The sequence below is a fragment of the Mytilus galloprovincialis genome, chromosome 8 (assembly GCF_965363235.1).
Source record: "Mytilus galloprovincialis chromosome 8, xbMytGall1.hap1.1, whole genome shotgun sequence".
NCBI lineage: Eukaryota > Metazoa > Mollusca > Bivalvia > Mytilida > Mytilidae > Mytilus > Mytilus galloprovincialis.
Window position 1 is genome coordinate 17,156,592 of NC_134845.1, and position 13,275 is coordinate 17,169,866.

Genomic DNA, 13,275 nt, shown 5'->3' on the forward strand with positions numbered 1-13,275 from the left:
AACCCTATCGTAAAAGAAAATTTAGTTTTTGCACTCAATGACCCCATCCAACCAATTTTTGGGGCACGTCAATTTGAAATTTGAAATGTACGCTTTATGTTCTTTCACTTGATATGCGACAACCTTACTATCTGAGAAATTTGAATTTTTGCACTAAATGACCCCACCCTTCCCCCTGGGATGAAAAAGAGGTTTTAAATTTTCATTTTAAAGTAGAGTTTATTGAGACCTTCAATTTGATATATCAGATGACCCCATTTGACAAAGTGCCAAAACTGATGCAATATCAACGCTATAAATAGAAGTTATGAAACTTACAAAGTCAATGCAAAACATGAAAATTTCAAAATGATTTTTTGGTGCTTTTTTCCATGGAATGTTTTTGATATTTGGTCAAACATATAACTATGTTAACCTTTTCAATTTCTTAAACATTTTAAGTGGTAAGCTGTTGTTGATTCAGAAGTACATGCCGCCGCTCGCAAAATTTCAAACTGCATTATCTCTAAAACGACAATATATATCTCAAATCTGTTCAATTGTAAATGATCTACAGTTAAAGGACAACATTATAGAAAAAGAATTGGGACAATTTCAAAGTTCACCAAGGTCACAATTAATAATCAAATATATGATGCAGTACCAAACTTAAGAACCGGAAGTCGTAGAGACATGAGACTACCACCATTCAATTAAAGACCACTTGACCTTTCAAATGTCACAAGGTCAAGGTCAGAGTATAATGTGGAGGTCAAGGTGAAATTCATCATGACCTGACAGTGACCTCAAATTGAAGGTCTTCAATAACTGATCATCTTTGCAGTTTATAGTAGGTTGATATCTGTTACCTTTTAAAAGATATACAGTTGTTAATATAGTATTAAGAATTATGTTGTTATAACTTTTGAACAGACAGTCGGACATTTTTTAACTTAATGTATAAAATGTAGAGCCTGTTGAGAGGAACAATTTATAAGCAGTATGTATGAAGCAAACTCTTATCGTTTTCTTAATATGCAAGCTTAAAATTGCAGCGTAATTTTTTTTTTGCACTCGGTGACCTTTGACCTTGGGTGCAAATTGAAGGTCACATGAACTTAAGATTATTGGTGTAGGTCTAAGTCTCTACGACTTCCGGTTCTCGAAATACAATTTTTCAAAAATTGTGTATATATATTTGTTCAAGGGAAATAACTCCTTATAAGGGTTAATAACAAAATGATTGTATATGTTTATTAACTGCGACAACGCCTTGTTCTAGAAAGTTTGATTTTTGCACTTAATAACCTTATTCAACTAAATTTTGGAGGTCGGGAATTTGATATTTCAAATGTACACATGACCTTTCATTTGATATACAACAACCCTATCTTAAAAGAAAATTTATTTTTTGCACTCAATGACCCCATCCAGCCCAGTTTTGGGAGACGTCAATTTGAAATTTGAAATGTATGCTTTATGTCCTTTCATTTGATATGCGACAACCTTACCATCTGAGAAATTTGAATGTTTGCACTAAATGACCTAACCCGTCCCCTTGGGATGAAAAGGGGGTTTAAAATTTTCATTTTTAAGTAGAGTTTATTAAGACCTTAAATTTGATATATCAGCATTTGACAAAGTGCAAATAATGATGCAATATCAACTATATAAATAGAAGTTATGAAACTTACAAAGTCAATGCTAAACTTGAAAATTTCAAATTGATTTTTTGGTGTTTTTTTCCATCGAATGTTTTTGGTATTTGGTCAAACATATAACTATGTGAACCTCTTCAATTTCTAAAACATTTAAAGTGGTAAGCTCTTGTTGATTCAGAAATACATGCCTCCACTCGCAAAAACTTCAAACTACATTATCTCTAAAACGACAATAGATATCTCAAATCTGTTAAATGATAAATGATCTACAGTTGAAGGACAACATTATAGAAAAAGAATTGGGACAATTTCAAAGTTCACCAAGGTCACAATTAATAATCAAATATATGATGCAATACCAAACTTAAGAACCGGAAGTCGTAGAGACATGAGACTACCACCATTCAATTAAAGACCACTTGACCTTTCAAAATTCACAAGGTCAAGGTCATAATACACTTTGAAAGTCAAGGCTAAATTTCATCATGACCTGACATTGACCTCAAATTGAAGGTTTTAAACTACTGATCATTTTTGCAGTTTATAGTAGGTTGATATCTGTTACCTTTAAAAAGATATACACACAAGTTTATGTTTTTAAGAATCATCCCATTGTAACTTTTGAACAGACAGTCAGACACTTTTTAGCTCAGTGGATAAATTGTAGAGCTCGTCGAGAGGAACATTTTATTCGCTGTAATAATGCAGCAAACTCTTATCGTTTTCTTAATATGCAAGCTTGAAATTGCAGCGTAATTTTTTTTTTTGCACTCTATGACCTTTGACCTTGGGTGCAAATTGACGGTCACATGAACTTAAGATTATTGGTGAAGGTCCCAAGTCTTTACGACTTCCGGTTCTCGAGATACAATTTTTCAAAAATTATGTATATTTTTTCAAGGGAAATAACTCCTTATAAGGGTTAACAACAAAATGATTGTATATGTTTATAAACATTGCCATCTGTTCTTGTACATGTTGCCGTTTTCAAATCGATTCTACCTGGAATAACTTTTAAGAAAAATGCAAAAGAAAGAAATTGCTTCAAGGGGACATAACTCTCACAGGGAATGATGAAATCCTTAGCAGCCTCATGTGGTAATACGTCATGATGAGATCTACCCAGATAGCAATACTTTGTTGGGCCAACATTGGTGATTGGTTGGCACAGTTGGTAAATAGTTGGCGTTGGCAGCACAACAAGAAACCGACGTTGGCCCAACAAAACTCAGCCAACAGTTATTTTGACACTATTGGCCCCTTGTTGGCCCAACAAAACTTAGCCAACAGTTATTTTGACACTATTGGCCCCTTGTTGGCCCAACAAAACTCAGCCAACAGTTATTTTGACACTATTGGCCCCTTGTTGGCCCAACAACTTTCCACCAACTGTCATTTTGGTGTTATTGGCCCAATGTTGGCCCAACATTTTCTTACCAACTGTTATTTTTAAAGTAGCTTGCCCAACGATATTTGACTTACGTTATCCATTGGTTCAGTGTAAGATCTTCTGACTGAAACTACTGAACCAATTTTATTCGAACTTTATTTGAATGATTCTATGTTATCGTAGAGAATATAGATTGTGTTTGAAGGGCATTGAGGACTTAGTAAAAAAATCAAATAATAAAGTCTTCCCAAATAGGACTATTTTAAACCGTCTGTGCCAAGAGCTAGAAAATTCTTAGTATTTTGAATAATTCAAAAGTTTTTAAAACAGTATATTTATAAAAAAAAAAAACCAACATATCATTGGTATTTCATGACAATATTGAAATATGAGCCAACATTGTGCCAACAATATGCCAACGTATTAAGTTCTTTATATCTCCCCGTATTATACCACAGATTTTTTTTATTTTTTTTTTAGATATTATTTCAAAGTGCGAACCAAAAAATGTGCTTTTCATTCTCTTTATCTAATATTTTCAAATCTGTGTAGTCATTTAAATGTATTTATCTTAATAATTGAATAATTTTATGCACAAACAAAAAATACTTAAAACCAGCCCAAAAAAACAAATAAAATTTGAATACAGTTTCTGCAAGTTGTTAAACTAATCAACTGAACTCAGCTGCTAATTTGACACGAGTGTAATATCACACTCTCCACATGACAGCCGAGATTGACCTGCCAATATAATATACTTTATATAGTAAAGATAAATATTTCATAATACATAACATGAAATGCATGAAAAACATGTTTGACAGACTGAAGCCATCGTTGGCATACTGCTGTTCGACAAACATTGGTCCAACATAATTTTAAAACTAGACGACGTTGGTAGACTGTTGGCAAATAGTTGACATTGTTGGCAGATTGTTGGCAAATAGTTAACCTTGTTGGCATACTGATGTTGGGTCAACAAAGACCCAACATGTTGGGCCAACTGAGGGCCGATGAGCAAAATGACGTTGGCCCAACATAGTTTGCCAACATTGGCCCAACAATGTTGTCCAAATAAGGTCTTGATATCTTTAAAAACATGAAGGGGGGGCATGTCGAAAAAAACCAATTAAAGGAAGATAACTTCTAAAAACAATAAGGTCTTTCCTCGCGGAGAGGAAAGACCTTAATTAGAAAAACAATAAGGTCTTTCCGCGCATAGAGGAAAGACCTTGATAATAAAAACAGTCTAATTAAACACATATAAAACAAGCTGTAATACAAAGTTGAATCTTATATACATAGCATGCAATACAAATTTAGCAACAAATTTAGAATAAAGTAAAATATTTTCAACATGAATTGATTATCCAATTTCTGGGAATATGTGTCACAAATTAAAATTTAAATATATAAAAATTCGTGAAGAAATACATCATAATTCGGGTGGACGGTATAATGATTAAGTGTTTTCATTAAACAAACTTGCCAAAGCGAAAAAATGAGATACCACATGCACACAAAAGACAAGTTATCTCAAGAATTTACCACAACTGTAAAATCGTAAATGCCTTCACCAGGGTTGGCACAAGCCGGCTTTATAAGTTTTGTCCAACATAGGGCATGGGAAATACTGGAGAAGGGTGGATTTTATAGGGTAATACTGGGTAATATAAAATACTGGCCTGAATCGTTAAGAGTATGCAGTGACTGTGGTCAATTACAAATGAAATACATATGCATTCATAATATTTTTAATAAAAAAAAATCGCTTGTTTGAGACTTTTATTATATCTGAACATTTAAATTTGAAAAAGTATTGAACAATCAACTCTAAGATATAGATAATATGCTGAGCCGGACTCAACTAGTTTAACCAGGTGACTGCAATCGCAATCTCGATGAAGATATAACGAACACAACTTGTTTGAAATTGTAATTATAAATTCCACCAGAAAGGTTTACATAATAGTCAGTAGATTGGTAAACTGAAAGAAATAAAAATACAATATTTTACAATGTGTACGAATTAAATATGAATGTTAAATACAAGATTATTAATCGAGTCAAAAACGAAAGTAGAATTTACAGTTCATTTCTCGGAAATAAATAACTTACAGTTTGTATGTATTTATAAACCACTTATCTAAAAATAACGGAGTTAAAACAGATTAATTTATCACAGTTTATGATTGAATCAAACGTACTTGACAGTGGTATGTCTCGATTTCCGTAGGAAGTTCAAATGTCGTCCATTTTCCATGTGTTAAAATATTGAAGCGGACGGTGTCACAGAAATTAAAGGTAGTCGATAATACGGTGATTTGAGAAATCGGTCCAGTTCAATTTGTTCCGGATAAATATGAAAACATGTAATAAACATTGAATGTGAAACAGAATACTCCCCGTCTGAAATCTATCTGATATCACTATTCCATAAAATATAACACATGTGAATGTCCTATCTAAATCCAATATATATATATATACATATAATTACACAGGGTTGTTCTCTACGAGAAGAATCATGTCCACGATAGGGCGTGTGTAGGTTGTGGCTTTTCCATTAACGATTACTCGCACTTCTGCTTTTCGGACATGTTCGTCTGAACTTTTAAATGAGTTCACTATAATTCCAACGGGCCATTGGGTACGGCAAATGTTTTTGTCCTTTAAAAGAATGACGTCTCCTTCGATGAGATCACGGCGATCTTCGGTCCATTTTCGTCGTTGTTGTAGTAACGGCAGGTATTCCTTCCTCCAACGGGACCAGAAAACACTGGCAAGAGCCTGTACTCGTCTCCATTCGGCAAGACATAGATCTCGTTTGTCGAATTCTCCAAGATGATCTGAGGTGAATATGTAGTCGGTTTTCTGTGTCAATAACATAGCCGGAGTTAATATCAACGGATTCTCTGGATCTGTTGATACCGGTACCAGAGGTCTAGAGTTCACTATTGCTGAAACTTCTGCCATTAGTGTGTTGAGCACGTCATGTGTTAGGCTTCTTCCGGCTGCGTTAAGAAGCATAGAATCAAGAATTCTCCTGGTGATACCAATCATTCTTTCCCAGGCTCCACCCATGTGGGACGAATGCGGCGGATTGAAAATCCAAGTTGTACCAGAATTGTACAGAAAGTTCTTGAAGGGTCCATCTTCAACGTTGATTGAGTCAATCTTTAAATCGTCGATTGCGCCGATAAAGTTCGTTCCACGGTCAGATCGGAAAATCTTAACTTGGCCTCTTATAGCGGCGAATCTCCTGACAGCGTTTATGAAGGCTGAAGAACTCATTTCCTCGATTAATTCGATGTGAATAGCTCTTGTCACTAAGCATGTGAATAAAATTGCCCAACGTTTTGAGTTGGCGTATCCACCACGTGTTTTACGTGAAACAATTGTCCAGGGTCCAAAGGTGTCTATTCCAACGTTAGTAAACGGAGGTGAAGGTTCAAGACGGTCCTCTGGCAAATCAGACATGATTTGATACTCGGTTTTTCCTCTGAGTTTGCGGCATGTCACACATTTGTGAATAATAGATGAGATCAAGCGTTTTGCTCCTACGATCCAATATCCTGCGGATCGAATCGCTCCATCTGTGAAATGGCGACCTTGATGTTTTATCTTGTTGTGGTAGTGTCGAACTAATAATGTTGCTATATGATGGCGTCCAGGGACGATCAATGGTTTCTTTTCACGGAGGTCTAAGTCAGATTTGGCAATACGGCCTCCTACTCGTAGTAGTCCTTGTTCGTCCAAAAACGGATTTAAGTTAGCTATCGGGCTCCGCTTATGAATTTGTTCCCGACGTTTAATGCAATCAATTTCTTCTCCGTAAACTTCAAATTGAGCAGATATTAAAATGAAATTTTCGGCATTCGAAAATCCTTCAAGAGAATTCACTGGTGCTGCTTGTTTTGACCCGTGTAAACGGGAGAAACGTTCTAAAAAGGCTATCGCTCGCACAAGTGATGTCCAGTTTGAGAATCTGTTGAATCTTTCAGTTCCGATACCTTTATGTTCAAGTGTGGCAAATGTTTTTGCAACATTAACAGTTGCACGAATTTCTCCATCTTCCTCTGGATCTATTAGCTGATATATGTCCTCAGAATTCTTCTGTTCTGAGGAAAGAAGTTGTCTTGGTCCCAATAACCATTCACTGCTATGAATTTCGTGGGCTGGTACGGACCTTGTTCCCGAATCTGCGGGATTACGGTCAGTTGGTACGTAATTCCATTGACTTGGAGAGCTAAATTTCCTTATTTTCTCTACTCTATTGGCGACATAGATAAAGAACCTTCTTGTCTCATTACTGATGTAACCTAAGACAACTTTACTGTCTGTGTAGAATTTCACGGTGTCTATATGTAAATCTAAATTATCCACAATGGTTTGTGTAATCTCAACTGCTAATACAGCAGCAGATAATTCAAGTCGTGGAATAGTGTGACCACTCGTTGGTGCAACTTTAGCTTTCCCAAGAATGAACCCTATGTTAGGTTCACCACTACTGTCGGTCGTGCGTAGATATGCAACAGCTGCTATGGCTTTTTCTGATGCATCAGAGAAGACGTGCAACTCCTTTGTGGCTGTTTTGCTGAGATACGGTACGTAGGTACGTGGAATGCGTAATGTTTCGATAGCAATTAGAGTATCTCTCCAAGATTTCCACTCCGCTGCTGTCTCATCAGAGAGAGGTTGGTCCCAATCAACGGTTTCTGATACTATTTTCCTTAATAGGAGCTTGCCTTGTATAATTACTGGAGCTAAAAATCCAAGAGGATCGTAGAGACTGTTTATCGTTGATAAAATTCCTCTCCGAGTGATCGGTTTGTTTTCTGATGATAATTGAAATAAGAAGTTATCTGTGTTTACGTCCCAGCTGAGACCAAGACTACGTTGTAGGGGTTTGCTGTCGCATTCTAAGTCTAGATCTTTGAGATTTGAAGCCAAATCACTGGCATGAAATGCAGACATAACTTCCGCACAGTTAGAGGCAAACTTGTGAAGGCGTAAGTTTCCATATTTTGATAATGCTTGCTGTGTGTCCTTCATGAGCTTTACAGCTTCCTCTTTAGTAGGACATGACGTTAGACCGTCGTCGACATAGAAGTCTCTTGTAACAAAGCTAGTCACGTGACTGCCAAACTCTTGTTCTGATGCTTGAGCTGCTTTTCTGAGTCCAAGCGTAGCAACGGCAGGTGACGGACTATTTCCAAAAACATGAACCCTCATGCGGTATTCGACAAGGTTCTCCTGTAGGTCATTGTTTTTATGCCATAAAAATCTCAGGTAATTTCGGTGGTCTTTTCTGACAACAAAGCAGTGAAACATATGTTGAACGTCTGCAGTTACTGCGATCATTTCTTTCCTGAAACGCAGCAGTACTCCCAAGAGATCATTGGTCAAGTCTGGACCTGTAAGCAGGACGCTGTTAAGTGAAACTCCGTTACATTTGGCGGAAGAATCAAACACACCTCTTATCTGATCGGGTTTCTTCGGATGATAAACACCAAACAATGGCAAATACCAGCACTCCTCATGTTCGTGCAATGGTGGAGCGAGCTCTGCATGATTATTATCTAAGATTTTACTCATAAATGTAAGAAAATGTTCCCGCTTCACCGGGTTTCTATTCAGACTGGCGTCTAACATGTTAGCACGGTGAAGAGCCTGTGGTCTGTTGCTTGGCAATGGCTGTCTTGGCACTCGGAACGGTAACGGTGCTACCCAACTTCCTTCCGAGTCTCTCACAAATTCGTTGTCCATCTGCTTCATGAACATTTTGTCCTCATATGACTGTCCAGGCTTATCATCGTCCTTTGTTTTTTCAAAGAGTGGCGATTGTAAATCTTTCGTTACAGGGTCTGTGTTATTTTCCCGGATGTCAAACTTGCTTGTGCATGGTTGAAAGGTTGAAGGTTGTCCTGTAGGTAAAATGTTGGTTATTTTAACATTTAATTCAAAGGGTACGTGCTGCTTGTTAATGCAGGTTTCTCCTATCACTACCCAACCAAGTTTCAATTGTTGTGCATATGGAGTTCTTGGTGGTCCTATGCGCTGGTCAAGGACGTGGTGTGCCTCTATAAGGTCTCTGCCAATTAGGAGAAGAATTTGGCAATTTTCGTCTAATGGTGGAATGCTTCCTCTGAGTTCTTTGAGATGAGGGTGATGCATTGTGACTTCCGGAGTAGGAATTTCGTCCATATTATTTGGAATATGATCACATTCAATCAGTACAGGAAGGTCAAACTTGTCAGTACAGTTGATTGATTCCATGATGAAACCTCTTCCTCTTTTCCCGGAGGTGACTACTTTGCCGGAGCATGTTGATAAAGTATAGTTCTCCGGTTTATCTTTGACGTCGAAAAGATTAAAGAATTCGGGCGATGCTAGTGACCGGTTGCTTTGGTCATCAATGATGGCGTACATGCGAATAACTTTGTCCTGATTATCTTTGTGATAAACATTCACAGGCAGTATTTTAGCACAGGATTTTCCGCTATACGCATCCTTGCAGATCTCAGTACAGGTAGAGTTAACTGAGGTTGCCTTAGTTTCAGCCGATTCTATAGGCTCCCCGCCGTAGGCTTGCTTAGGCGAGCTAGACTGAGAACTTGCAGGTTGCTGTGGTCTAGTGATGTGAAGTGCGGTAGTGTGTTGTTTACTTCCACATTCTTTACAACTTATGCGTGCGTTGCATTCCCGGCTTCTGTGTTTGGTAGAATCACAACACTTGTAACAGACATTGTTTTCTTTCAAAAGACCTTTGCGTTCCTCTATTGATTTGGCTCGGAACGCTCGACATTCATTTAAGGAATGCTTTGTATTGTGCAGAATACAAAGACCTTGTTTGCTGGCGTCTCCGGATTGTTGCTCAACCGCTGTTTTATGAGTACCAACTTTAGTCTTGGGGTAAGACGTGAACCTTGGCGCAGCACCTTTTGTATTTGGTGTGACTTTTGACCCAAAGATTAATCCTGGATCGTTTTTAATTCTACTGATTTCACTGATGAAAGCAGATAACTCTGTAAAGGGAGGAAAGGCAACGCCGTGGTTAGATTTGTATCTAGACGCCCTTGTAATCCACTTTTCCTGAAGTCCATATGGTAGTTTTTCAATGACAGGGTTTATTCCGGTCGGTGAATCAAAATAAGCTAGCAGACATCCCAGCTTGGGATTTTCCTTGTGGTATTCTATTTCTGATAGAATGTCAGATAGTTCATAAAGACGTGCGTTGTCCTTATTCGTCAATGTTGGGAATTTGTCAAGTTTACTCCTGAGAGAGGCTTCCAACATTTCTGGAGCACCATACCGCTCGTCAAGCCTTTTCCATAATCTTTGTATACCTATTGTAGGATTATTGGCGTTCGACGCTCTTATGCTTATGGCATGTTTAGCAGACTCTGGACCGAGCCACTTGATCAGTAGGTCGATCTGTTCTGAGTCAGAGACTTGTAACTCATCAGTCACGTTCTTAAAGCTCGCTTTCCAAGTATGGAAGGATTCTGCCCGATCGTTAAAGCTTGTTAATCGGGAGAAAAGCAGGTCCTTACGCAAGAGAAATCTAGTAATCTCCGATGTGGGATTGATTTGTTGCTGGTGTGCAACAGGGATCTCTTCTATTACGCCTTGTTTTTGGTGTGAAACAGGGATCTCTTCTATAACGTCTTGTTTTGTGCGTAAGACAGGGATCGCTTCTTTAACACCCTGTTTTTGGTGTTCAGCAGGGATCTCATCTGAAAGGCCTAGTTTTTGTATGCCGGTTACTAATCCCAGATCTGGGATAGAGGTAACTTCCGGTGACTTAGTATCGGAAGGCAAGACAGCAGATGTCTGTGACAGTAAGTTCAGTGCCACGGATGGCACGAACGCTGGTGCTTCGTGACTCAGCTCGATCTTAACAGGAATTTGTTTTTTCTTTTGAGGTCCTGTTACTTCCTTTACAACAGTTGATACAGGAAGTTTATTGACGAAATCTTGCACACGCTGGAGCGGGTCTTCCTTTTCATCAGGAAGATCGCTAAATGCTTGGCTGCCGTCGTATTCTAGGACACGAGCCTCGGCTTCTGCGGCTGCAGCTTCTCTTTGTGCTTCTAGAATGTTCATAGCAGCTTTAATTTCGGCCTTTTCTCGTGTTGCACGTGCAGCCTCCTGTTCCATTAAAGTTTTCCTGCGTATGGCCTCGCGTTTCATTTCAGCTCTCTGGTGTGCAGTCTCAGCATTTCTACGTATAGCTTCTTGCTCCGCCTCGGCTTTTCTGCGTGTGGCCTCTTGCTCCGCCTCGGCTTTTCTGCTTGTGGCTTCTTGATCTGCTCTGATGGCTTCTTGTTCTGCTCTGATGGCTTCTTGTTCTGCCTCGGCCTTTATTTCATTTTGCTTGAAAAGAGTCTGTTCTTCTATCATTGCCTCCTGCTTTAGGAGCAAGGCCTGTTTTTCAGCAAAGGCTATCTGAGTTCTGGCAGCCTCTGCTTTAGCACGCTTCTTCCGTGCAAGACTTGAAATGTCAGAGACGTGGGAGCTCCCACTGTGTGAGGATTTCTTGCCTCTAGATGTCTTTGTTTTTGTTGATTTAGCCCTTGTCAAGGTAAGGCGATGCTCGTGCAAAGTTTCAATTGCTAGGTCTACTTTAGACATTCGGATATCCGTTGAGAATTTGCATGTATCAATGTCTTGAAGGCTGTCTAATGTTTTCGTATTTTTGAGAAATTTCAAGTACTCGTCTGTGAGCCTGCGATAATTAGTACAGGCTTGTACAATTTTATCTTGTGCTGTTAACAATTGCTGGAGGTCGTTAGGAGGGTTGGTCGTTTCTAATAACCGAGATTCTAGGTTTGACCATAGGGCCTCTAAGTCGTGATAGAACTTGTCACGTTTTTCTATAAAGGCTCCCTGTCCCTTTTCGGTGAGTTCACGCACTCGCCTAGTCTCGGCATTTTCATCTAAATTTGTTGTTTTAGACGGATTTTCTTCAGGTTCTTCAGTGACATCTCCCTCCGGAGTCTGAACCTCTTCTTGTTGTTCCTCGTGACTGGGATCCATGATGTAAATCAACTATTTGTAGGCAATGTTTGTTCAACGTTGTTGGTTTGCTGCCTAGGACGCACAAGCTGTGTTGCGTAGTGTCAAGGTAACAGCTACGAACGATGCTCCGTTGTATTTCCTGTTCAGGAGATGTGTAGACAAGTTGTTGTCAATTTACTATGCTGAGCCGGACTCAACTAGTTTAACCAGGTGACTGCAATCGCAATCTCGATGAAGATATAACGAACACAACTTGTTTGAAATTGTAATTATAAATTCCACCAGAAAGGTTTACATAATAGTCAGTAGATTGGTAAACTGAAAGAAATAAAAATACAATATTTTACAATGTGTACGAATTAAATATGAATGTTAAATACAAGATTATTAATCGAGTCAAAAACGAAAGTAGAATTTACAGTTCATTTCTCGGAAATAAATAACTTACAGTTCGTATGTATTTATAAACCACTTATCTAAAAATAACGGAGTTAAAACAGATTAATTTATCACAGTTTATGATTGAATCAAACGTACTTGACAGTGGTATGTCTCGATTTCCGTAGGAAGTTCAAATGTCGTCCATTTTCCATGTGTTAAAATATTGAAGCGGACGGTGTCACAGAAATTAAAGGTAGTCGATAATACGGTGATTTGAGAAATCGGTCCAGTTCAATTTGTTCCGGATAAATATGAAAACATGTAATAAACATTGAATGTGAAACAGAATAGATAACAACGTATTAGATTTTAGCGAGGGAAATTTATGTATTACTAAAACATTATTACACCAGGGTTTTCGATATCACAAACTGGTAAAAACATTTACTAAATTTTATCATCGGTATAAGGAAATAATTCGTAAATATAACTCAACATGCAGACATCTTATACGTTCAGGTATTTCACGTCCAATCTTTTATGGTAATATTCTTTACAAAGCACAAAAATGTCAGTATTCACCTCAAAAGCTTACAAAACCTTTAAACAGATTTATTAAGAAGGGATATAGTTACGATACTGTTGTCAGGTCATTAAAGATTGCATATTTAGGCTTTTAATATTGATTCACTTATAGGGTCTTTGCATCGGAACTAAACACATTTATTTGAAAAACAGTTGTTGGCATGTCACAGGTTATGTTCTTCTCATATGTTTTATGATAGTATGATACTAAACCCCTAACGGGAGGGATTGTACCTGATATTCATATGATGAAGA

General features: G+C 38.0%; 1 long non-coding RNA gene across 1 annotated transcript; it reads right to left on the reverse strand.

Moving 5' to 3' along the window:
* Positions 1-4,951: 4,951 nt before the first annotated feature.
* Positions 4,952-12,778, reverse strand: LOC143085211 (uncharacterized). Its single transcript, XR_012981271.1, has 2 exons — positions 5,238-12,778; positions 4,952-5,018 (listed from the first exon to the last, which is right to left on the reverse strand). It is a non-coding gene; the product is annotated as an uncharacterized LOC143085211 (long non-coding RNA).
* Positions 12,779-13,275: the final 497 nt, after the last annotated feature.